The sequence below is a fragment of the Petaurus breviceps genome, unplaced genomic scaffold (genome assembly GCF_028583685.1).
Source record: "Petaurus breviceps papuanus isolate PSGF00001 unplaced genomic scaffold, PetGlider_PUasm1.0 225, whole genome shotgun sequence".
In the NCBI taxonomy this organism is placed as follows: domain Eukaryota; kingdom Metazoa; phylum Chordata; class Mammalia; order Diprotodontia; family Petauridae; genus Petaurus; species Petaurus breviceps.
The window spans coordinates 11,057,561-11,084,407 of NW_027185889.1; the positions used below are offsets into that span (position 1 = coordinate 11,057,561).

Below are 26,847 nucleotides of genomic sequence, written 5' to 3' on the forward strand. Positions count from 1 at the left end.
TGAACTTTTTAATACATTTTACTTTTCTTTAGCTGAGAAGACCAGTCAAATTCATTCGGCAGGACCCTGCATGCTGGTATTTTGGGGTCTCCAGAGAAACCTTAACCCTTTTTATGGGTAACCTCTTCAACTCCATTTAAACAACATCTTCCACATGTACCCTGTATTAACTACTGCTACTGTTTAGTCATGTCAGTCATACCTGACTCTGTGACACCATTTGAGGTTTTCTTGGCAAAGATACTGGAGTTGTCTGTCATTTTCTTCTCCAGTTCACTTTACAGATGAAAAACTGAGGCAAACAGGGTTAAATTACCTGCCCAAGGTCACACAGTTATTTGAAGACACAAAGATGAGTCTTCCTGACTGGCCCTTTGTCCAGTCTTGCCACTAAATTGCCTCTGGTTTCTTTCTCTATTTAGACTGAAAAAATCAGAACCCTGCCCTTACTAATCCCCTCAAGAATTCACCTCTCAGCCCTACCCTTATACTCCCTCCTCCCTCCTCCTATTGAAGAAAAGTAGAAAAATATTTGGGGACCCTTCTTTTTTATTAACAGAAGTATCTGAGGCTAAAGTATTATTTTAAATAAATTTTTCAGTCTATTGAAAATCTTCCTCAAATGTATGATTTTTTTTCTTGTTTCTTAGTAAATAAAATACATAAGTCAAAATTTCATTGATGACCTTAAATCTCAGAGGATTTTGACATCATTCTAAATACCCATGATGATTTTATAGTATTATTTATGTAAAAGGTGTAGAAGATTGTTAGAAGTTTTTTTTTTCTTCTTCCTGCTAGTATTACATAATTATGTGAGCTGACAAATGATGCAAGAAGGATTCAGATGCTTATTATCTATGTGACTGAGCACATCAGTTAATCTGCTTGCTTCAGTTTCTTTATCTGTAAAATGGTAATAATAAAAGCATCTCTCTCCTAGGATTGTTATGAGGATAAAATGAGATAATATTTGAAAAATGCTTTACAAACCTTAAAGTACTATATGATAGCTGACTATTAATACTACTATTTGTTGTTTTTGTTGTTATGTAGGCAAATTTGTCAAAAAGTCACATCTCTGCCAATAGATATATTTTATGTTTTAAGACTACAACCAAGAATTAAATAAGGAGGAATGAATATCTCCAACAAATTCAGATAGTCTCTCTCTTCCCTCACTCTCAGAAGTAGGCAGAAAAAATCAGAAGTCAATTTAAAATGTAGTATTATGTGTTGCATATTTAATGTTTACTTAGTTTAGAAATAGTTAAGTACTGATTTTTCTTCTGTTTTGAAGGCAAGAACACCACATTTTAAAATGCTCACAACTACTGATTTTTTTCCCATTTAGTTTTTTACATTTTTTTTCTTTAGTGTATTCACTGAAATGTTTGAGAGAGAGGAGGGTTGCTAAAAACAATAATTTCTTTATTACTTTACATAGTGCCTTAAATCTACAAAGTGCTTTCCCCCTATAATTTAAGTAGTGCTAATATTCTCTATGTGTTAAAATAGGGACAGATAGGAAACCCCACAGATAAAGAGCTTCCTCAGTCACATGGTTAAAAGACTTAGTACTAGAGCCCAAATCTTTTTTTTTTTTTAAAGCAATCGGGGTTAAATAACTTGCTCAAGGTTACACGGCCAGTTATTTCTGGGCGTGGTGCTGAGTATCTGAGCCCGGGATTCAATCTCCAGGTCTTCTCAACACTGGAGCCGGTGCTCTTACTTGTGGAGCCCAAATCTTTAGTCTCTATGTGGAGAGAGTGCTCTTTTCATTCACTCTTACATACAAGCTGTATCCCTATACTAAGGGTAGTTTCAAGTCTTAGATCACTTGAAATGAAATGAGAATAAATACTGAATCAACTGAAATTAAATTAGAATCATATGGTCATTTGAAAAGGGACAGACAGAATAGGAATCCCTGCATAGCTATGGCTAGAAAATACATCATAATGGGAGAGATTGCTTCTAGTACATAAGAAATTTTTTTTATATATACACACATTCATATACACTTATATAATATTGACAGAAGAGATGGGTAGTTATCTCAGAGCGTAAGGCACTAGCAAGGTGGGAGAAATAGAAATGTTGGATGATGAGATTTGAATTGAGTCTTGAAAGGGGCATGCTGGTAAATGTTTAACAACCAGGTCTCTTGTATAACCTCCTCAAAAATGTACCCACCAATTTTAAATTTAATTGTATTATTGCCATTATTTTTTTTTATCACTCTCTTAATTAGCAAAACATTAAATTAAGCCCTGATATGTAGAATTTGCCAATTTTCCAAGGTAAAATGTTCACACTGAAAATTTAAAAACCAGCTCTATTTTGAACAGACTTAAGCACACTCCTGCCTGGAAAACTGGCCTAAACAGTCTCTCCAAAATACCTGAAATTCTTTTCTTCAGATAATGATGAATTCTTTGTCATCATCTGAAATTTTACCAAATTGATCTGTCTTTTTAAATATAAAAGTCCTTTCCCCAGTGCCTGGCATGTTCACCATCCTAAGCTCTGCTTTGCTTGCTCATGTTGCCACTCAGTTACTTGACTTTTGGGCTTTTTGCCACAGTAGAACTCTGCTTCCAGGGAGGAGAGCTTTGTCCCAGATTGCTGGGGTTTTTGCAGATGCTAGAGCTTTTAGTTGGGTGCCCTCTCTGTAGCCCCCCACAAGCTCTCTCTCACTGGTCACACAGCCCAGCACCTCCACCCAAGACAGCAATCCAGATCCAGGAAGGTCAAGGCAAGAGCAATTACCGATCTCCTCCACCCGCCCCCCCAAACGGTCTCCCAGTCCCCCTAAGATCCACAGGCCAGGAGCTTTGAAGCAGCCATGTGGAGGCAGCCGCACAGCTATGGCACCTCCCCCACTTCTTGCTCTAGGGGCTGAGGCCAGACTGCACTCCATCTCCCCCCTTCCCCCCCTCCAGCTCCAACAAAATTCTTCACTGACTTTTTACTTTATCTTTGGCATTGATGGGTTGATATTTCTAGATCTGGAAAATCTGTATAAAAGTTTTGGCTCTCCTTTATACCAGAGTAGAAGTCTGAATTATTATGGTATTAAAATATAAAATATGTTGATATTATTCAATACCATGAATATATTTCATGCATTTCTGAGTTTCTAATTTTTTTTCTGTGTCATCTGTGACTTCCACAAAACACCCCAAAAATTCCTCTTTAATTTCTTATGCTGATCCCTCACAATATGTGGAAACCGTGATGGGGAAAGCCATGACGTGGAAGGGATAACTGTAGAACCAGGATCTGACCTCTCAAAACCTCTCTCTCCAAATGCAGCGTTCTTTCTTCTGTACCGCATTTGAATATTGGCCAATACCTACCTCTTGCCATAATAGAAAAAGGAAAGTGTAAGATGCCAATAATTAAAACCCAAAGCTCTGATTTCCTTGCAAGATCAAAATAAGGGAAATATACAGAGTATTTGACTATGTTTTTCCTTCCAAAGACTAAGGCCATTTATGCAAATAAACATTCCAATCCACAATAATGTAATTGAATTGGAGGCTTTGTTCCATGTCACCTAGTTTCTCCTTTACAGAGATGTGCTCTATAGGTGTGGCACATGAGGTGATTGCTGTTGAAGCTTGCTCAATGTGTTTTACTAGTTTGGGGATTTTTTCTAAGCAGGTTGATGAAAAGTAACTGCAGGGCTTGCATCTGATCTCACTCAACAGAAATGGAATAAAATCAAACTATTCGAATGAATCTCCGTTGCAAAGTGATTTTAGCCTTGCAGTTTCAATGATCCGGATGTGGCTGTTATCTTTCTGCTTTTTTTTCTTTGCCTTTTTTGGCTTCATCTCTGACTGTGCTCTCCCAGCCACCTGCAGCAAAATCTAGGCTCAAGGTCGTTACCAAGATTAATTGTGTGTGCATTTTTGATCTGCTTCCTTACTGTGGATACACAGATGTCAAAATTATGTGTGCTCCTTCATATAAATATAATCATGTGTCTTTGACATGATTCCCAATGAGATTATCATTTGTAGTCACCAGTAAATGTGCTTATTAAAAAAAAAACTCACCTTAAATGGAGAAAGGGTACAAAGTCCCTAAATATTAAAGAGAGAAATTATCAAAAACAACAACAACAATAAAATGTTATTAGGAAATCATTCAAGTTCTGGTATTCGTGCCCCAAGTCTCTGCTTCCTACTTAAAATGTTAAAAAAAAATGTTCCTTTTTAGATGAAATCATATAAAATATTAAAAATCACGGGGAATAATATAAAGTCTTTGATCCACAAATAGACAAAATGTTGTTAATTGAAAGATGTAAAAATAAAATGTGGCTTTCTTCTTTAAAAGAATTTTTTTAATAATGTTTGCCAAAATTCCCTGGCTTCATTTCTAACATATCCCAGAGCCAAAAACTCACCCAGCATGCACTTGGGCACACCACACAAATCCACACATTTGCACCAAACTCCCCTTCATCCTCTATTCTATGTTAACTAGAAACCATAATGGCTGTTTTGCAACAGGAATGTTGATCCAGATAGAATGGGTCCAATTGCATTGAACAAAACATATGTATGTGTCTATGCACCATATGCGAACATATAAGAATTTAAAATACATTTAGTTATTTAATTTGCCTATATTGTGTATATGCTAACATTTGTATATTTACCTCCCCAATAAAAGGCAAACTGTTTAAGGGCAGGAATGTTGAGAGTCTGACAGTGAAGAGAAAAGACTGGAGACAGCAAGAACTGAGATGGAAAGAATTTGTCGCCCCCAGAGCAATCAGTGAGAAGCAGAGAAGAAGGGATTGAGGTACAGTGGAGAAAGGAAAGATCTAACAGGGCCATGTGGCCCTATCAGGGTTTCTGAACTGAAAACTCTGGCTGAAGACCTCACTTGTACTCACTTCCTTAAGAAACCAAGGAAATTCCAAGGGAGTATGAGGGCTTGGTGGGTGGGGGGGGAGGGGGATAGCTATTTCTCCATTTTCTCCTCTAGATGACTTAACAGACATTCTAACATAGTCTGTTTCTCCACCCAAATAGGTTCCTGTAACCTGAATGTTGGCTCAATCACAAAGAGACCAGGGGTTAGCTAGAGATAAATGTAAATGTAAAAGAAGGCAGAGAGTAAAAACAGGAACTTTCCTAACTGGGGGCTCAGAGTGATTTTACTCCTTAAACTCCCTAAAGGAGTCAGAGAAGGAAACAGACTTTTATTATGTGTAGGTGTATCAGCAAGCACCCCAGTGTCCCCAGGGTGGCTGCCAACACAGGTTCTTAGATCTGCTTTGTTAAAGGAAAGCAACTCAAAATGGGTTAACAAGCTTACTTTAATCAGTCAAATATGTATCCTTTACCTAGTTCAGGGGAAAAAGGTCAGCATCCCGAACTTCAGAGTATACAGACAGAATTATCAAGATAGAGAAACAGATCAAGTAGACAGGTTTCCAAACTGTCCAACCATTACATCCATACCAAATCAATATCTGGGTTTTTCAAAGCCAGGGGGCTCTCAACAATGGCTTCCCAGAGTCTCATCTGATCAAATCACAAAACACTTCTCAAAGTGACCCCAAAGCAAAGCCTCACATCAGGGATTATATAGCCTTCTCCTGAGTCAGAGAATGTAACCACCCTCTTGACCCACTGCTCAATCACACAGCATCAAGGTGTGGGCATTCCTGAAAACCAAGACTCCTGCCACAGGCTCCATGTAACCACGTTCAGCCTATTAGGAGGCAAAGTATATTTTCAATCAAGGAAGGTTCTCAGAGTATCTTAAGCCTACCAAAGGGCCTAAGGGCAGGGAAGATCTTTAAATTTGCATTTCCATTACATTAGGGAACAAATATTATCTTATTTGACCCTCACAACAGCTTCATCATCAAAATCATCATCATCATTGTTGTCATCATTATATATATTCTTGTCTTTTCTTTTTTTTTCATTTTTCAAATGCTTCATTACCTTCTGATTTACATCATTCCTTTCTGCCAGATTTTGAGTTACAAATTTTCTCCCCATTTTTCCCCTACCCACTGCCCCAAAATAGCAGGCCCACAGGACATCTCCTCCTCCAATCTGCTCTCTCCCATATTTTCTCCCATACCCCTTTTGACTTTTCGAGTGGATCTCTATGCTCCGGTGCCTGTATATCTTATTTCCCAATTACATGTAAAATAATACTAATAATAGTAAATATATATAAATATTTGATTTAAAACTTTGAATTCCAGATTCATTCCCTTCCTCCCTTGTCACCCACCCTTACTGGGAAGATAAGCAGTTCAGTATAGGTTGTACATGTGTGGCTAATGCAAAACAATAACATAGTAGATATATTGTAAAAGACTAACTATATTTCCCTCCCTCCTATCCCACCTCCCACTTGTTCTATTCTCTACTTTCATCCCATCCCTTTTCAAAAGTGGGTGCTTCCAACTTCCCTTCCCCCCCAGCCTGCCCTCCCTTCCATCATCCCCCCTTTCATCCCCTTCCTCCCTACTCTTCTGGAGGGTGAGATACCCTATTTAGTGTGTATTTCATTCCCTCCTCAAGCCAAATTCAATGGGAATAAGGTTGACCTATTCCCTTTTGCCTTCATATTCTTCCCCTCCATTTTCACCATTTTCCCTTGCCTCTTCTATATGATATAGTTTACCCCATTCTGTCTCTCCCCATCTCCTCTCATTATACTCCTCTCTGACCTCTTAATTTCACCTTTTAAGTATCATCCCTTCCTGTTAAATTGGTCCTGTGCCCTCTATCTATGTATACCTGTAAACATATATACACATATTCACATATATATTCATATGCCCATATTCCTTTATATATATATTTCTCTTCCCTTCAACGACTGAGAAAAGTTTCCTCAGTTATAATTATCATTTTTCCATGTAGGAATGTTAATAGTTCAACTTTGATAAGTTCCTTATGATTTGTTTTCCCTGTTTACCTTCTCATGCTTCTCTTGCTTCTTGTATCCGAATGTCAAATTTTCTATTCAACTCTGGTTTTTTCAGCAAGAATGCTTGAAAGTCCTCTATTCCACTGAATGACCATATTTTCCCCTGAAACACGATACTTAGTTTTTTTGGGTAGGTGACTCTTGGTTTTAATCCCAGCTCCTTTGACCTCCGGAATATCATATTCCAAGCCCTTCGGTTCCTCAGTGTAGAAGCTGCCACATCCTGGGTTATCCTGATTGTGTTTTCACAATATTTGAATTGTTTCTTACTGCATGCTCGTAATATTCTTCCTTAATCTGGGAATTCCAGAACCTGTCTATAATATTCCTAGGAGTTTTCTCTTTGGGATCTTTTTCAGGTGGTGATCAGTGGATTCTTTAAACCTCTATTTTGCCCTCTGGTTCTAAAACATCAGGGCAGTTTTCTTTGAGAACTTCCTGGAGGATGATTTCTAGGTTCTTACTTTGACCATGGCTTTCAGGTATTCCAATAATTTTTAAATTATCTCTCCTGGATCTATTTTCCAGGTCAGTGGTTTTTTCCATGAGATATTTCACATTTCCTTCTATTCTTTCATTTCTTTGGATCTGTTTAACAGCATCTTGATTTCTCATAAAGTCATTAGCTTCCATTTGCTCCAATCTAATTCTGAAGCAATGATTCTCCTCATTGAGCTTTTGAGATTTTTTTTTCCATCTTGCAAATTTGGCTTTTTACGGCATTCTTCTCCTCATTGCCTTTTTGAGCCTCTTTTGCCATTTGAGTTAGTCTATTTTTTAATCCGTGATTTTCCTCAGTCAGGCTGTTGACTCTCATTTCATAATTTTCTTGCATTTTTCTCATTTCTCTTCCCAATTTTTCCTCCACTTCTCTTTTCTGCTTCTTAAGGTCCTCTATGGCCAGCTCATATTTTCCTTTGAAGCTTTTGGTGCAGGAGTGCTGACTTCACTGTCTTCCTCCTGTTCCATGCTTTGCTCCTTTTTGTCCCCAAAATAGGAGTGTAATGTCGGAATCTGTCTGCTTTGTTTCCTTTGTCTGGTCATGTTGCCCTTCAGTCACTTGACCCCTGGGCTTTTTGCCGCAGTAGGACTCTGCCACCAGACAGGGGAGCTTTTGTCCCAATCGATGCGGTTTTCTCAGCTGCTGGAGGTATTAGATGGGTGCCCTCTCTGAGGTCTCCACACGCTCTGGCAAGCTGGACACACACCCCAGGACCTCGACCCTAGATTTCAATCCAGATCCAAGCAGGTCAAAGCAAGAGCAATTACCTTTCAGACTGGTGCTTGGTCCCCCTACACTCTGCAGGCCAGGAGCTGAAGCTGCCACGTGGTAGTGGCTGGCTGTGCAGGCCTCTCAGTGGCTTCTCACCCTGGGGGCAAAAGCCATGCACTCCCACTTACTGGGTCCCAAAGTCCAGACTGTACTGACCTCTCACTTTGTCCTTTGCATCTATGTGTTGATAAATCTGGAAATGGACATAGCTGCTGCTGATCTGGAGTCCCTCTTGTTGGTCCTGGTCAGGCCCGCCCTGGGGCTAAAGCATCGGTGTGAGACTGGGCTTGGCTCCCAGAGCACTGTGCTGGCTATTTCCTGCCAGCCTGCTGGGCTGTCCTCAGCAAGAGGTTAGCTTCTCTGTTTCATTTTGTGTGTTCTCCAGCTCCATAGTGTGTTCAGAGTCCCCTTTTTATATGGATTGGGGAAGGTGGAAGCTGGAGCAGTGGGGAGGTCCTGCTTCTATTCCACCATCTTGACTCCACCCATTATATATATTATGCTATTATTGTTTCCATTTTATAGCTGAGGAAACTGAGGCTGATCAAGTTTAAGTACCTTGTCTAGAACCACACAAATAGCAGGCTGAGATTTGAACTGAGATCTTCCTGTTCCTGGATCCAGTCATCTATCCATTGTACCACCTAGCTGCCCCAAGAGGGAGGAGAAACCTCGTGAACCAGAGAGACCATTGTATTGCTCCAACTTTTAATTATTACTACAAATGTTATAGTAGGTTGCAACATCATCAACTGAGCAGTAATGAGGATGAGGGTATAATAGGAAGGAGGAAAAGATTTTAGGGAAAGAAACATCTAGAATGACCAATATGGAGAGGGTGTTCATGATAGAGTGAGAAATAAATAAAGGCAGAAGAGAGAACCAGATTGTCACTGGGAAGCATGAATAAGCAATAGACCAAATAAGAATAGTTTTTCATTCTGTTTTAAAAGCAATGAGTTTGGAATAAAAAAAAGGACTGGGGTCTACAAATCAGCACCACTGTTTATTATAGGTGATCACTGACACTCATTCATCTTCTTCATCTGCAATATGTGGGACGTAAAGCTAAATTCCCTCCCAGCTAAAAGCCATAGAGGGATATGCAGTGGCCATCAAGAGCCAGTGGTTTGGGAAGGAGAGAGGATGCACACTTCTACAGATGGTAACAAAGGCATTATTTGTCATGAGAAATCTGGGACTGCACGAGGACTTCACTGTAGCCAGGTGTGCAATAGGGAGTTTGGGGGAGGGGGGTGGGGAATGGTGGGACAGGTAGACTTCAACAATTGAAAATAAATCAAAAAGTTCATTGAAATTGAGAAGGGAAGGATAAGTTTTCACAGAATCATGGATCTACTGTAAAGGACCTTAGATATCATCTAGTTCAACCATCTTATGGATGAGAAAACTGAGTTCTATAGAGCTTGCCCAAGGTTACATAGTAAGTATCTGAAATAGGATTTAATCAGAGTGTATATTCTTTCTACAACACCATGTTGCCTCAGCCATGGAGTTAATACTTAACTGGATACCTCATTTTTTTGCTGAGATTTAACAATAAAGCAGAAGCATTATCATCAAGATAATAGGTAACATTTATATAGCATCTTAAGGTTTACAAAGAAATTCATGAATACTATCCCAATTTGTCATCAAACAGTCTTAGGAGATAGGAGATATTGTTATCTCCAGTTGAGGAAACTGAGACAAACAGAGGTTAAGAGGCTTGTCCAGGGTTACATAGCTAGTAAGTGTCTGAAGTTGGATTTGAATTCAGTTCTTTCCCAGCTCTCTGTGTGCCACTGAGCTGCAGTGATCATGAAGGGGACTAACATCTCATCTGATGTTTCGTATTTCTCATACACAATCATTGTTCCATTTCCACTACTGCTCATGGTCATACATTGCATATTACTTTCTTGTTCTTTCTTTTTTTCTTTTATTTGGTGCTGGTGGAGGGGGGTGGGATCCTCAAGGCAATCAGGATTAAGTGCCTCAACCAGGGTCACACAGGTAGGAAGTATCAAGTGCCTGGGGTCAGATTTGAACTCTGGTCCCCCTGACTCTGGGGCAGGTCATCTATGCAGGTTCTGACTCCATCCATAGAAATCAATGCACCTTCTCATCCAGCATGGTCCTTGCCCTGGCTCTTCCACAAAGCCTTCACAAAGAGAGACCCTACTGCATGTGTTTGCAGCCTTCCTCTGAGATGTTTAAAATGGTATACATACCAGGGCAACAAACAGCTGTTCATTTTGTTTTAGGGTGATCTAGTTGCTTTAAGAGAATCCCCTCTTTTTATTTTGATTTTTTCCTTGATGATTTTAAAAAATTTCCTAATTAAACTTTATTTTATTTTCAGAGATCTTGGCACTTTTTCCCTCACAACTCCTCCTTTATCTCTTAACTGAAAAAACAAGAAAAGTAAAAGCCCTATTACACACATGTATTATTAAGGCAAACAAATTTTCTCTTTGGTCAGATACAATAGGAATACATGGTCATCTATGTATATGTCACATGTATGTGTACATATATGCATACATGTATGTTTAATATGTGCAATATACATGGGGGTAGCTATATCACTCAGTATATACAGGGCTGGGTATAGAGTCAGGAAGAGCTGAGTTCAAATCCATTCTCAGATACTAGATGTGTGACCCTGGGCATGTCATTTAACCCTGCTTTTCTAAGAGTCAGCTCAGTGACTCAGTGGATAGAGTGTGAGGCCTAAGGTCAGGAACATCTGATTTCAAATTGAGCCTTAAGACACTAGTTGTATGACCCTGGACAAATCACTTAACCTCTGTTTGATTTAATTCACTGGAGAAGGAAATGGCAAACCACTCCACCCTCTTTGCTAAACAAATAAACAGAACAAAACAAAAAAAAGCATAACAAAACAAAGAATTCAGATGTGACTGAAATGACTGAACAGCAAAACTATCCAAACCTCTTCATTTTACAGATGAGGAAATTGAGACCTAAAGGTGTTAATAAGTGACTTACCCAAGGTCACACAGGACAAAATAAAGGACAAATGCAAAATTTAAATCCAGATCCTCTGTTTTAAAAAAATTAATGGTAATAATAATAAAGTCAATAGTCAGTGAATTGGCATTTATTCATTCATTTAATTATTTATTCATTACATTTTAGGAATTTTAAAAGTGCACTAGAGGCAAATGCAAGTAAAAAAAAAAGATAGTCCCTGTCCTCAAGAAGCTTACCTTCTTACAGAAGAAGACAATATATAAAAAAGAAACTGACAGGGAAGAAAGTGATACTCATTGAGGGAATATGATAGCAAAGTCTGGAGAATGGAGGATGGCCACTCTGGTGTCTTTGTCAAAACAGAAGTTCTGTGAAGAATTCCTCAATGAAACAAAAGGGATGGAAGGAGAAAACAAGTGAGTCATGGTGGCAACATCCAGAGAAGGGAGGTACTATTTTCCACTGTGCCTCACTTGCATAATTGATTTATTTGCTACAATAATACAAGACAAACAGAAAGAGAATGGGATGCATTCAGGAGGGATGGAAATGAGAGTTCTGATGGAAGATGTGAGCATTGGTTATTCCTAGAGTAGGTGATCTAAATAACAGGGATGTTAGAAAGTCAAAATAAAGGCATATCAAAGGGAGCTGGAACATTCACTGAAATGATAAAGCTCAGTTACCACTGAAGCATAGAGAATTACATAATATGTCTTTTACCTAAAAAGTCTAGGGCAAACAACGAATGCAGTGAGATTTCTACCCCTCACCAAAACTGATCCTTCTCTCATAGAAAGATAATTTTGGTGCCAATTTCCCTTCTACTCAGTAATGCTTAGTGTTTTAAACATTCAGATGGGGGGAATAGGTAAATGTTCTTGAATCATAAAAATAAGAATTGAATCTTTCCCTAAATATTTCTTAAATGCATTTAAATGTGCAGAGTACTTTTGCAAAAAAAAAAAAATCCTTAAAACCATCCCCAGGTGTATAAAATGCAAATTGTTTTTCAGTGCTTGTATTGGTTTTTTATGTTTAGCTGTACTAAACTGAGGTTATAAAGTGAACTGTTTATTAATAGGGGTTGGAAAGGAAAGAAACTTCAACTCTGGTGCTAGGGAGGCATAAATGGCCAGGCTGTTTCCCATAGCATGCACTGATAATTGAAATGGAAAACTGAGTAAGTCAAAGTCCATGTTTGCTCCTCTGAAGGCTTCTTTCTTTCTTCCTTTCATTTCCTACTTTGTCCTTTTTTTTCCCTTTCTTTCATTTTCTTCCCATCATTCTCTTTCTTTATTTTCTTGCTTCCTTTTTTCTTTTTTCTCTTTTTTCTTCCCTTTATTTTCTTCTTTCTTTTTTCCTTCATTCCTCCCTTCCTCCTTCTTTCCTTCCTTCCTTGTTAGCTCCCTCACTTCCTTCCTTCTCTTCTTTCTCTTTCTTTCATTTTTCTTCCTTTTCCTTTTTATTTTTCTTTATTTATTATTCCTATAAACTTTCTATTTCATAAAATAGCATATGCATTTTAGATAATTCCATTGTTAAGTAGCTTCCCAGCTAACTTGGGTATGTTTATTCTCAGTGATCTGGTGTCATTTATTAGGGGAGTAGGAGTTTTATGCTCACTAATCACTCAGGTGTCAATTTGAAGGCTAGAATTGTGTTTGTGTATGTATGTGTGTGCTTGTGTGTATATTTGCTTGTGTGTGAGCATATTAATCCTCTACAAATGTACTTCTACAAGATATCATTTTGGTATGGAGGTGACCCTTCGTGTTCCAACACTATGCCAACAAAACACACATATGTTAACACATCTAACAAAACTAGAAATTTTTCTACTATAGGTTTGGTCACAAGCTATTCCTGTATAATTCAAGGAACAGTCTGAGTTTGGAGAGGTTCATCACCACTAGATAATTGAATCATGGGGCCACCTACTAAGGTATGGAAGTGCTATAATCTATGACACAAATGAAAGCTGCTATTGTTGTAATCGTTGTTACCATTTTTTTTTTCCAATGGAGTTGAGAAAGAAATGCTCCTGGAACAAATTTCTATTCTGTTATTATTCAGTATATTTAATATTCCATGGACTATTGCACTAATGGATAAAATATTTGCTTTTTGCAATCGAATGACAGCCTTGATAGAGAAGCTTATATTCTGTAATATTACTGGAAGCATTCTTGTTACAACTCAATTAACAGAAAGTACAGCAAGAAAATGCATATTTCATCCTGCTTCCATGTAATTTTGATCTCCTCTGCTAGGTCTGTATATTTTGAAAGCTTTTTTGTTTCATGTTGCTTGGAGATACAGTTACATCTATAAAAAATATTGTCCTTAAGGTTTTATGAATTGGTATTATGTGCAGGTGATGATGGGCAGCAGTTCAGTCTGTAATAATGCCCTAGTTTCAAAGCAGTGTATTTATTGACTTGTCCAGGATATTTAGAGTTTGCATTTGTAGTGTTGGAATTTTTCATCTGTTGGACCATGAAAGATTGAGAGTTCCTGATGTATAATTCTTGTCCTTGATCTTTCTAAATATTCTGTAGGGTGTGAAATTATTGGCATCCTGCAGTGATTTGCTGCAGTTTCTACCACTTCTTTGCATTATCTGCATTGATCATTAGTCCAGCATCTTTAAAAAATAAGCTTTCTTTGATTACTGGTGCAAAAGCACTGGTGGATTGCTATTCTAAACTCTTCCAATTCCACAAAGAAATCCACATGACAGCCATTGGTTCAATACATCTTTATGAATATATTGGCTGAGATCATGTGGGTAATATCCATAGAGGTCCTTTCAATTTCTTTCTTAGATATTAGCCCTTTCCATATCTTTATCTGGAGCTAAATCACTTTTGGTTGCACTTTAAAATTCTAATGGCACAAATCTACTTTCAGTCTTCTCTATTGCTTAGTGATGTGAAGTCTGCTTATTCCAAAAGTATTTCTAGAGATTTTTGACATGTTTCTCACATGCTCTAAAAATTATGTTGCTGTTGCCATTATTAGCTCACATGGATAAGACAAGTGAAAAATTTATGCATTAGCACAAATGTTGTAAAAACATCTTCCAAAGATTGCCTTTCTTTTTCTTCATATAATATCCACATTCCTTCTCTCATATTCTTTCTCAAGGTTTATGAAAAATGAGAACAAAAACAATAAAAATGGAAACTACATCCATAGAAAGTCAAAACACCAGCCTACTCCATGAAAAAACATCAGACAAATTCACTGTTTAGTGTCAAGTACACAAAATAATTGGTATGTTGATTGCATTGTTCTGTATGAAGATTCAATTTCAATATCTTGGTAAGCCATAAGATCCATGAGGGCAAAGTGTTTCTCATTTTTTTATCTGTATACCCAGTGCCTAGAACACTACCTGACACATTGTGTTGTTGTTCAGTTGTGCCTGACTCTTCATGACCCAATTTAGGGTTTTCTTGGCAAAGATACTGGAGTGGTTTGTCATTTTCTTCTCCAGCTCATTTTACAGGTGAGGAAACTGAGGCAAGCAAGGTTAAGTGACCTGCCCAGGGTCATATACTAGAAGGTAAATGCAGTACAGTTATTCTTTCCACATTCCAGGGTTAGAGGCAATCTGGAAAATCCACATAAAAATTTTTGACCCTCCCTTCATACCAGAGAAGAAGCCTGAATTTTTCTTTTCCTTTTATGGAGTTTTTACAGTACTTTATCATAAAATTTGGGTTAAGTATTTGGTCATAGACTCTGTGTAGTCTGCTGGCCTTCATGTGTCATCTATGGCTTCCACAAAACTTCCCAAAATTCCCATTTAATTTTTTATGGTGAGCTGTTATATATTGAAACCATGATGGTGAAAGTCACAATGTGGAAGGGATAACCATGGTGAATTGATTGTAGCAACTGAGTGAGTTCTTATATATCAAAGGAGAGACTACTTTAATCATAAATCTTTAAAAATAACTGAAATATATGGATATAAATATTTAGAATGTGGTTACTTCATGGCAACATTTAGAATGTGTTAGACTATATAGTACATATAAATATATGCATGTGTGTACATATATGTGTACATATATATGTGTATAGATATATTCTATCCACTGTGGTAGCATCTATCTGCCATAAATAACATCATGGATAGAGATAATGCTCTGGACAGTGATTAAAATCTCCCCATAGGTCTAATTTTAAAAGCTGTGACATGCCCTGTATCACCTGCCCTTAGTTTTCATGTGTAATAATTACATCCATTTTTTTTTTTTTGGAAGAAACAACTTTTAACAGGAGCAACCACTGTCTATAGCTCTGTGCATGTCTGAGCATTTCCAATCTGGAAGGAACCAAAACCCCTTCATTCACTGCAGTCCCTCAACACCTCTGTACTACACAGTAGAAACACAGAAATCCTGATCTCACTGCTCGTGGCCTGCCATCATGACTCATTGTAAATCCTGGTCACATCTAATCTCACTGGCCTTACATAGACAATGCTTCTAACGTGTGTCCCTCATGACACCTGGGCTCCAAAAGGGTGATCTCATTCCCAGCTGCTGCTAGCTAGCACGCTCATTCCCAACAGCCCACAGCAAGGCTGGGATCATTTAAAGTACTGCATTTGTTAGCTGCAGTCACAAAGAATGTCTTCTTTCCACCCTGGCTGCAGATGCATAGTTCTTGCTAACCATATAACAGTTTCTATGCTCTGTTCTATTTCATAAAATAAACTAAAAAGCAATTTGTATGCTGCTTTAAGGTTTACAAAAGCATTTATTTTGGGTTGGGTTTTTGTTTTTTTTTTTGGCTGATGTGCACTCTAGGCTATCAGATATGTGATTTAGGCATCCCTGTTCCAGTTTTACATATGGAGAAACTGATATTCAGAAAGAACACTGATAATACCAGAAGCAGTGCTTGTGTCTTGCTGCATCCCTCTGACCTCAGATTTGCATTCCTGACTAGTCTTTTAATATTGTTGTTGTTGTATCTTTTCCAGGTGAGATATTATTGTCTTTGGCAAAGCACAGAAAAACCAACTGGTAGAGCTGTCCAGTCATCTTCATCATCTGTTATCACTGTCTCCCTTAGCCCCTCTTAGTAAACTCTTCTCTTTGACATTCTGCTTTTCCCTAATCTAAGGACTGGAAACCAACAAAGATGGTGAGGGAGGAAGAAGCAGTACAACTCCTCTCTCCTCTATGACTATTCAACAAATTAATTTTTAAAATAGCAAAAGATTGAGTGGTGATGGGGCAATGCAAGGGCAAAATCACAAGAAGGCATTTGTCAAACTCATGTCAACACAAAGATATTATAGGCTTATGGAAAGTCGTGACACATTATCAGTATGTGTCAGGGGCAGGACATGAATCCAGGTATTTTGGCTCATGTCAGCACTCTCTCTTCTGTGCCATAAAGGTTGAAAAAAAATCAACCACCTCTTTTGTTGATTCTCATTAGTTTTTTTTCCCCCTCAAGTCTCAGTTGATTCCAAATTTTAGAATGACATACTGTTATCACAAGGCTTAGACACACATTTGTATTATATCAAATGAGATAACGTGCATGGTGCTTTTCTAATTGTTATTACTTTCCATTATTGGTCCTTGTTTCTATCTTCTGTACATGTTATCTCAAGGTATATGTCAATGAGTCTCTTGTGAATTCAAATATCTACCTTTAGACAGTTTCCCATTTTCTTCTTTATCAGAATTGCTTCTGTTCGCATCTTTAGAATTTCATTTCTCAAGGGCTTCCAATCCCTCCTAGGCCAAATTCCACCATATTTTTTGAGGCAGTCAGGATTAAGTGATTTGCTCAGGGTCACACAGTTAGTATCTGAGGCCAGATTTGAACTCAGGTCCTCCTGACTCCAAGACCAGTGCTCTATCCACTGTACCACTTAGCTGCCCCTCTACTGTAGAATTTTAATCAAAATCATTAAGATCCTACCCATCATCTCCAAATTCTTTGAAATGAGCCTGCACATGAGGCTTATGACTGACTTTGCAAGCTCATCATCTATTTCTTCTTTCTGTACAGGAGGAACGTAGCATACTCTGAGAATGGAATTACTCCTATTTTTGCTTCTGTTAACCTACACCCAAATGCTCTCTACTATGTTTTGTCCTTCTAGTGACTAGTTTTCCTTAAATGGGTATTCTTAAAATTTATATATTTCCATTCCTCCACCCCACCACTACTTTTTTTTTATCTTTTTCTATATAATGTGTATCCTTCTAGTCATGGGTCACACTCTGCCAAATCTCAGTGAGAGCTATGAATTTCCTAGGTTTTTTTTTGCATTCTCCTGCAGTTCCTGCTACCAGGGAGGCTGAGGCTGGTAGATCACTTGAACTCAGGCGTTCTGAACTGTAGTGAACTAATCTAGATCAAAGATCCTGGGCCAATCGCTAGTGGGGTTGAGTAGGTATGGGCACTGCATTTCTAGCCTGGCTGAGATAAGGAGGCCTAGTCTTTGAATTCAAATTTGCCTCCTTCTCTTAGGAATTCTGCTTGTCACCTGTACTGTGTGTCTATGTGTAGCAACATGTGAAACCATAGCTTTTATTGCTGCTACTTCCTTGGATTTCGTCTCCCATGAGTTTCTGGGTGTCTCCACTATTCTTCCTACACTGCAGCTCCTTGTCACAATATGCAACTGTGCAGATTATATTTAGGGAATGTTTCTTTCTCAGTTCCTTTTCAGTTTAAAGCAGGGATTCTTAATCCAGCAAATGAACTTGTGAGATTATGTGTGTGTTTATGTGTGTATATATATATATGTGTGTGTGTGTATGTATACACAGACACATACATGTATGTTTTTATTTTTAAATGCTTTAAAATGTTTTAATTTATTTTAAAATTATTTTATTTAATAATTATTTGAATACATTTTTAAAAATTGTTTTCTTTTGTATTCTCATACATTTTATTTTTTGGACTTAAAATTATAATTCTGAGAAGTCCATAGTCTTCACCAGATTCTGCCAAAGGGGTTCATCTCTCTCTCATCTCTCTCTCTCTCCCTCCCTCTCTCCTCCTTCTTTCCCTGTCTCTCAAGAACAATTTGTTTAAATGCTCTAGAGATTTTTAAGACCCCAAATAAACAAACTGATACTCACCCATGTTCTCCCCAGCCCCTTTATGGTCATGGATTTCATCATATGAGGTATCTCCCTTCCATCTTTACAATGCTACTCTATCCCTTTGAATTAATCTTTTTTTGAATAACATATCCTATCTCTAGATTCTAGCATTGAATCACATCCTACTGATAGTTTCTTGTCAAATTCTTTTCCTGTCATTAACATATCAATTTGACTTTTTATTTCCCTCTGTGGGCTTGTTTATGGATATCTAAGGCCCAAATTTTTATAGTGCTTTTTAAAAATTATCTATTTTGAATTACTATAATGGGCTTCTTCACTGATATTTTTCTCTTCGTGTCATATCTATTATCATCTGTGGAATGGCAGATATGTGAATGGTGCTTGGTGCTTATTACAATCTTAAGCATATCTCAGGTGCTTAATAAATTTTTTTTGATAGGTAGATTGTTTATTGATTAAATGTCTTTGCCCTCCTCCCATAATTTTCAGGTCAAAGCCTACTTGATCAGATTTTAGTTTTTTTTTTTTAATAAACAATTTTATTTTAAAAAATGAAGCATAATGAAATTCATGTCTGTATTTTAGTATATATATTTTTTCTTCCTTTATGTATGTGTGTCTGTTTGTATTATATATGTATCAATAATTAATTATATTTAATATACATTATTTGATATTAATTGATATATTAATATATATTATATATTAATCTATTATATTAATTATATTACATATTACACACATATATACATCTCTATCTATGCATGTATAGATATAATTTTTTTTCCTGGACTTCAATAGATGTATTTTATCCCTGACCAAGAGTCCTTTTGTTTTTTCAATATACCATAGTCTCATTTTTATACACCATCTTAAGCAACTGGTCACTTCTCGGATCTTCCCTGTTGATTCTCAAGTTTCTACTATTAAAAGGTAGCAGTGATTTAATTAAAAAAAACACCTGTCTCAGTCCCCATGACCTTTTTTCACCTTCTCCAGACCTCTATGATCCCTAGCATTTCCTTCTAGCACTATCATGTGTGCTATCATGCACATGATGTATCATAAGTATAAGATGTTCAACCAGATAATTAGGAATAATGAAGATTGAGCAGTTCTCTGTCATACTTTCTTCAAAGAAAGCTTTCCCCCCCTTTTTTTTTCTTTCAGAGAGTCCAACTTGCATTTTGTGTACCTGCATTAGTCACTCAGTGCTGTCAGACTGGACAACTTCCTCAGAGAGGCCCTTGATCTTCCATATTTGACCAAACTAAGCTCCTAAATTTTCTGTTACTCATTTTACTATCACCTGTATTTAACTGCTGTGCAAAGCAATTGCTTGTTCCAACCATTCATATTACTAAGGGCTCTTTCAAGGAGTATTCCTGGGTGAAAGTTCATTCCACATGTAGAAAACAACAAATAATCCATTTGGAATGGAAAAGAATGTACAAGGAGGGGAGTATCATGGGGTAATGATGTCAAGATAGGGTAGTACCAGACTCTAAAGGACATTGAATGCTGTAATGGAAATGCAAATTTAAAGATCTTGCCTGCCCCTAGGCTAAAATGCACCTGGAGCCTGGGGTGGGAGGCTTGTTTTTCAGTAGATACTTTTTGATTGGCCAGTGGGTCCAGAAGATTGTTACATTCTCTGAGCCAGGAGAAGGCTCTATAAACCCTTATTTGAGGCTTTGCTTTGGGGCTCACTTTGAGAAGGGTTCTGTGATTTGATCAGATGAGACTTTGGGAAGCCGTTGTTGAGAGCCCCCTGGCTTTGAAAAACCCAGATGTTGATTTGGTATGGATATAATGGTTGGACAGTTTGGAAACTGTCTACTTGATCTGTTTCTCTGTCTTGATAATTCTGTCTGTATATTCTGAAGTTCAGGGTGCTGACCTTTTTCTCCTGAACTAGGTAAATGATACATATTTGACTGATTAAAGTAAGCTTGTTAACCCATTTTGAGTTGCTTTCCTTTATCAAAGCAGATCCAAGAACCTGTGTTGGCAGCCACCGTGGGGACCCTGGGGTGCTTGCTGCTACAAACGCCAATCTCAAGAGGTGGGGTTTTATTTGATAGGCCCTCAGGAGGCACTGGAGGGTTCCACCTCCTATGACTCCATATTGTCCCTATGAATAGATCTTACTAGTTTATTATATGAATCTTTATGGATGCTTATATATATATATATTAATAATTAAGCATATATATATATGCCATTTATTTTAGGCATATAGATGCCAAAAATGTGCTATATTTTGTTAACTTAGTAATATGTTAACAACTATTATATTAATCTAGACCTCATCCACCCAAATCAGTAAACTTTAAAAAGATTTTAAAATTTTTAAATAAAAAAAACTTTTGAAATTAGAATTTAAAAAAAAAAAACACTATCCATCATTCAGTCTTAAAGAGAAACACACAGCTACCACTGTTTATGAGTCACAAAATAGTAATAGGCAAGGTTTGGGAAAACCGTTAGACAATACTACTATTACCATTACTACTACTACTACTATTATTATTATTATTATTATTATTATTATTATTATTAATTATAGCATTTCCAGGCAGAGAAGTGGTACAGCAGATAGGACATCAGGTCTGAAGTCAGGAAGAGCTGAGTTAAAATCTGGCGTCATATACCTACTAGCTGTGTGACCCTGGGGAAGTCACTTAACCCCGTTTTCCTCAGTTTTCTCATCTATAAAATGAGCTGGAAAAGGAAAGAGAAAACCACGCCAGTATCTTTGTCAAGAAAACCCCAAAAGGGGTCCTGAAGAATCAAGATATGATTGAAACAAATTAACAGCAACAAGAAGAACAAATAATAGTATCTATATATTGCCTAAAGTAGGAGTTGGGAACCTGTAGCCTTGAGGCCACATGTGGCCTTCTAGGTCCTTGGGTCCAGTCTTTTGACTGAGTCCAATTTTTACAAAACAAATTCTCATATTAAGAGGACTTGTTCTATAAAGTTTGTATTCAATCAGAGGGCCACACTTGAAGACCTAGAGGGCCACATGTGGTCCTGAGGTCGCAAGTTGCCCAACCCTGGTCTAAAGGTTTACAAAAAATTTATAAATAGTATCTCATTTGATTTTCATGATCCCCGTGGGAGGTAGATGCTGTTATCATCCTTATTTTACATGTGAAGAAACTGAGCAGACAGAAGTTGAGTAATGTGCTCAGTGTCCTATAGTTAGTAAACATCTGAGGTGTATTTGAGTCATGAGCCTGGTCAGTGAGGGAAGAGATGGGTGCTTCTTCTAAGTCTGGGCAAACAATTCAATTTCTCTGAGCTTTATTGTCTCTATCTCTAACATGAGGGTCTTGCTGCCCCTCTGGTCCCTTGTGCTTCTAATTCAATTACCCTGTGATCATCAACCCCAGCACGCGTTGGCTGGATTGATTTCAAAGCACACCAACAAATCCCATGTGTTCTTCTGAAATGCTTATCTCTTAGCCACATGTATCAGCCCTACATAGAACAGATGCAGACACATCGTCTGGGTTAACGTGCATACATAAGAAAGTTGCAATGCCATCTGCACACCCTCACTGTCATAATCACAACAGTTTCCACTTATTGAGCACTTTACAGTTTGCAAAATATTTTCCTCACTGCACACCTGGGAACTAGGCAGCTGAGTTGCCACAATCCCTCATTTACCAATGAGGAAACTGAATTGAAGTGTTCAGTTCAAGGTTCTAGGAATGGAAGACTTGAACTCATAACTCTAAAATCCCAACTTGGTGTTCTTTCTATTTATTACATCAGGTGGTCTCTCCAGAAATTGTCATTCCAGTCCATCAGCCCAAACTTCTAAATGTTTGGGAAGATGCCTATCATTAAAGCTCATGTTACTTTTTTCAATAATTGTACCCACTGTAGGCAACATTTGGGACAACCAATTTTCTTGGCAGTTTAGTCTGTTTATTTTGGTTGTCTTCTACACAGTAGGCAAGATTATTTAACCTCTCTGAAGCATCTCTCTAGGACTAAATTATAGATAGGTTACAATATGCATCAATGAAAGGTGTTCAAAAGACCTAGAGGTCTAGAGGTGGAATGGACCTCAGCAGCTATCAAACCCAGCCCTATCATTTTACAGAAGCAGGGAAAACTGAGTCTGAGAGAAATTAAGTGACTTGCCCAGGGTCACAGAGCCAGAATTCAAATCTAGGTTTTCTCAACTCCAGTTTCAGTGTCTTATACAATATATGATGCCGCTTCTATGAAATCATAGCAAATTAACTCATTATTAAATTTAGTCAAAATAAGGTGCAACTTAATGGAAATTCATGAAACTGAGAGAAATAGATATTTCTCTCTTGTATTAATAACTAATTATTGAATCAGAACCAAAGATTTTCCTCTTTTCTACCTCCTTATTCAGAAATCAACTGTGGAAAATGTGAGGGAAGTCTCTCTCAAAGGCATACCTAGACTAAAGATCTAATCAACCATAGTAAACAAAAGTTTAATAGATTCCTATTTATTGTGTTTATTCAGACAGATCTGGGAAAATGTGGATTCTCTCTTTTTCAGACAGGTGATATGGAAATTTATAAGTTTCTTTAACCAAGATTTGGGCAATCCAAGTCACATACCTCAAGACTCTCATTATAATGTAGCCCACCTCCAATTATAATCTCATTCTCTCATTAATTGTTAACCAATCAAAGTTTATTACCATTCTCAGGGACACCTGCTATTTCAAAAGCATATTAACTGTGAGCCTATGTAGCGGCAAGCACCCCAAGCGCGTCCTCAGGGTTTGCTGCTACCACAGGTTCTTGGATCTGCTTTGTTAAAGGAAAGCAACTCAAAATGGGTTAAGAAGCTTACTTTAATCAGTCAGACATATATCGTTTACCTTGTTCAGGAGAAAAGGTCAGCACCCTGAACCTCAAAGTATACAGGCATAATTATCAAGACAGAAATATCAAGTAGACAGATTTCCAAACTGTCCAACCATTACATCCATACCCAGTCAACATCTGGGTTTCCACATTCTGGGTTTTTCAAAGCCGGGGGACTCTCAACAACGGCTTCCCAGAATTCAGATCAAATCACAGAACACTTCTCAAAGTGAATCCCAAAACAAAGCTATACATCAGGGCTTATATAGCCTTCTCCTGGCTCAGAGAATGTAACAACCTTATTGACCCACTGGCCAATCAAAAAGTATCTACTGAAAAACAAGCCTCCCTCCCCAGGCTTCTGGTGCACTTCAGCCTAGGGGCAGGGAAGATCTTTAAAATTTACATTCGCATTACAGCCTACTGCCATGAGGGGTCTTTGGTCTAAGAGACAATCAAATGACTACACCTTTATTAATAAACACATTGGCTTTATTATTTAAATGATCAAATTGCCCAGGAACTATGTCTCTAAAACTTTTTAAACATAAAAAAATAAGTCACCAACTAAAAATAGTAAACCTCATCCTGAAAGACCCTTCTTTGTTCCCCAGGGAAAGAAATACTTTTTCTCACTATTATTTAATTTCAGGGTATGTCTGAATTCCACCTATGCATTAAATAGATTATTCAGAACAATATAAGTCATGGAAGTCAAATCACAGTGTATTTTTGAATTGATGATATTTCAATACTCAGTATTCAGGCTGAGTGTTATTAAGGAAAATTATGGGTAATTTGCATGGTTATGAAACTCACTGCACTGACTTTCCTTCTCCTCATGCCACCCAGAGGGTGGTAACTGAGTCTCTCCAGGGTATAGTGAGAAGACAAATGCTCTGCCTGTCACCTCTCACCACTCCTCATCACTCCAGAACTTTCCTCCTTCCAGATCTAAACCCAGATGGATCCAAGAATGCCAGAACGGTTTCCATGAAACCTCCAGTGATCGTCAATTTCCTCATTCAGTAGAACCACATAAGGGAGGATTATGACATGGTGTCCCAATGATTGTATCTAGTTATGTTCTTTTCCAAGCAAGATAGAAGATCCCCCACTTCTTGTCACCATCATTGACCTCCCTTGACTCTGAACCTCTTATTAAGCCATTTTAATAATGTCTGACTCCTTTTGGCGGGGAGATTTTCTTGACAAAGATACTAGAGTTGTTTGTCATTTCCTTTTCCGGCTCATTTTACAGAAGATCCAATGGAGGGGAATAGGGTTAAGTGATTTGCCCACGGTCACACAGTTAGTAAGTGTCTGAGGCTGAATTTGAACTCAGGTCTGCCTGACTCCAGGCTTGGCAGTTTAACCACTGTGCCACCTAAGTGCCCTGTGTTACTAACTAGACTAATACAATCATCTGTGTTTGGATCTTATTCCTCTACTATCCTTAAATATCCAAAAAAGTAGGGATTATGCTAGATCGTTGTAGGTCTACAGGTGGATGAATGGATGGATGGATGGATGGATGGAACCAACCATTAATGAATGAATAGTATAATGGTAGGGACATTAGACCTTTGTTCAAGCTCTGCCTTACTACAATGGATGAAGTGCTGAATATTGAATGAAATATAGAGTTAAAATTCCAATTTTGGCAGTGTGACCTTGGGCAAGTCTCTTCACCTCTTGTGACCTAATACATAAAATGAGTGAGTTAGAGGTTTAAGGGACCTTCCATTTCTAAACAATGGCTTGACCATGGAACGATCATTTGACTATTCTGGAACCTAATTTCTCATCAGCAAAATGGGAACAATAACAATACTTATACCTTCCTCAGAGCATTTTTATGAAGCTCAACTAATATCATGTCAGTAAACTTGAATCTAGCCATAATGAACATATAAGTTGTTATTACTAAGGTTGTTGAAATGATGACCCCTGAATAGTTTGGTTCGATGGAACATAAACCTCAGCATAAGTTCAGCACAGTAAAATGAGAAGTGACTCTGGATTCAGAGGATTTAGGTTCAAAATAGCAATGGCCTCTCTAACCACCCACATCAACTGGGTGACTTCAAGTCACTTCACTTGTGTGGACCGTAGTTTCCTAAGGATTGGACTAAATGGTCTCTGAATCCCCTTCCAGTTCTAAATCTGTGATTCACATTCCAGAGCTGGAAGAGTCTTCAACATCTTCACTTTACAGATGACAAAATGAATTCAAGGAGGCCCAAGGTCACTTGGTCCTATCAGCACAAGGCAGTATCTAAAGTGAGATTTGATCTCATGTCTTAAATTTACAAGACCAGTTTATTCCATTGAAACCGGGTGCTTTTTCAGTGAGTCTTAACTTTCTTCCTTATTTTCTTTCCTTCCTTCTTTCCCTCCCTCCCTCCCTCCTTCCCTCCTTTGTTTCTTTGTTCCTTCTTTCCTTCTTCCTTCCCCACATTTTTTAAGCACCTACTATGTGTCAGACCATAGTAGGTGCTTATTGCATGTAGTATGTTCTGGAGAAGCAATGCCTACCCTCTTATAATGGCAATCAAACAAGTACTTAGCACCTTGTTTCAAATGAACTTTGCCCATGATCATATCAAGTCTCTGTTAAGAAACAGAACTTGTGAAACCCACAGTGGGAGGGATCTGCCAAAGACAGGAAGAGGAAGGACTTAAGAGGTGGATGAAACAGGAAGGAGCTAATGACCAGATTAAAAGCTGAGCACGAGCTGGGAGAGAGCAAAACTGAGAAGGGAATACTTGTGGCAGAGATGAGAAGGAGAAAACTTGTGGTATCCTAGCAATCTGTTTGTCTCTTCTGTCTGTGTTGATGTTTGTTTGTGGTACTTTGTACAGAAGCCCTGGGACCTTACTAGAAGCCCTGAAAGAGGATTTTCTTATTGTGTGTTTACAGAAGTCCTGGAGGTGGGTTTTGGAGGTCCTGGAACTATACTGATGATTTTTGTTGAGTTCTCAGACTTTGTTTGTGGATCTGTGTTGATTTCACAGGCAGAAAGTGAATTGATGATGGTACTGGTTTGTTCTCTGTTAAACTTTGTCTTCCCTGAAACAGAATCTGTGAAGGACTTAGGAGGATTGGACACTGTGAGCTTCAGTATGGAACTAGACGAGGAGCTGAGAGCTACCTATGAATCCAGGTGATAATTGGATAGATTCAGGCAGGAGCTGGACCCATGGAAGAGAAACCATAGAATTTGGGAGTCAGACTCAAGTCAAGATGAAAAGACTTCTCCTTGGGTACTTAATCCTGAGAAGATCATGATTTACTGTGGGCTAGGGGTGGGAGAACTTTGTAATCTGTACCTAGTACCTCTTAAGGATGATTGAGTTATGGATGATTGGAAACTAATCTCCAATCAAGAAGAAAGAAGACTTTTTGACTGAGAGATTAAGACAATGTGACCTAGGGGTGGAGAACTTTGACCTTCATACTTTGTATCCCTTAAGGAGACTTGCTTCTTAAGAATGAGTGAGTTAAGGACTTGCTTATCTATGTGGCCACCTTGGTGAAAACTATGTGACCACTTTAGTGATAAGTTATGTTATAACATTGTGAATGCTGTACTTT

At 38.0% G+C, this 26,847-nt stretch overlaps 1 pseudogene; it reads left to right on the plus strand.

The window, feature by feature from the left end:
* The window catches only part of LOC138166580 (H/ACA ribonucleoprotein complex subunit DKC1-like), a 31,219-nt pseudogene extending 4,799 nt beyond the window's left edge, over positions 1–26,420 (plus strand).
* Positions 26,421–26,847: the final 427 nt, after the last annotated feature.